This window comes from Arachis ipaensis, chromosome B04 (genome assembly GCF_000816755.2).
Source record: "Arachis ipaensis cultivar K30076 chromosome B04, Araip1.1, whole genome shotgun sequence".
Lineage (NCBI taxonomy): Eukaryota > Viridiplantae > Streptophyta > Magnoliopsida > Fabales > Fabaceae > Arachis > Arachis ipaensis.
Genome location: NC_029788.2, coordinates 117103072 through 117103628, shown reverse-complemented (window position 1 = coordinate 117103628; position 557 = coordinate 117103072). Strand labels below are relative to the sequence as shown.

General features: G+C 27.5%; 1 long non-coding RNA gene across 1 annotated transcript in view; it reads right to left on the bottom strand.

The window, feature by feature from the left end:
* The window catches only part of LOC107638034, a 1389-nt gene continuing 1025 nt past the window's right edge, over positions 194-557 (bottom strand). The window contains exon 2 of the long non-coding RNA XR_001619700.2: positions 194-511. This is a non-coding gene — a long non-coding RNA (uncharacterized LOC107638034). The remainder of the gene's footprint in view (positions 512-557) is intronic.

The window sequence follows — 557 nt, the reverse complement described above, 5'->3', positions numbered from 1 at the left end:
TATATTAAAAATAAATTAAATAATATATATTTATACATAAATATATAATGATTGATTTTAATTTACACATAATATTTTTTATAAAAAATTAATACAAATTTTTGAATTATAAGAACTCAATTAAAAGTTTCACAAAACTATAAAGTCCATCAGAAAAATCAAATCTATTCGTACATACGATTATGCATGCATGATTACGAAGGACTAATAAGATCATTATTAGGAGGGGAATTTTCTTTTTCCATTATGTATGTTTAGTAGCATATACAAGAAGCAAATAAAACCGAAACTACCCTCTAAAACGTTTGGTATTTTTTCTGTGTGCGCTTGCTATTGCGAAGAAGCTGCATGTAACGGTACATATAAACTAGACTTATATCTACACAACACACTTAGTTGATATTTTAAGCAACCTCGACCCTTCCGAAAAATAAAGAGAGACAACATCAGTTCTAATCTTCCATTTGAGACACGGATGTCCGTACATATGCAAGTACTCTTTCTTGTGTTCCTGCATTTATTATATATTAAGTACATATATATAGATATTCACTTAC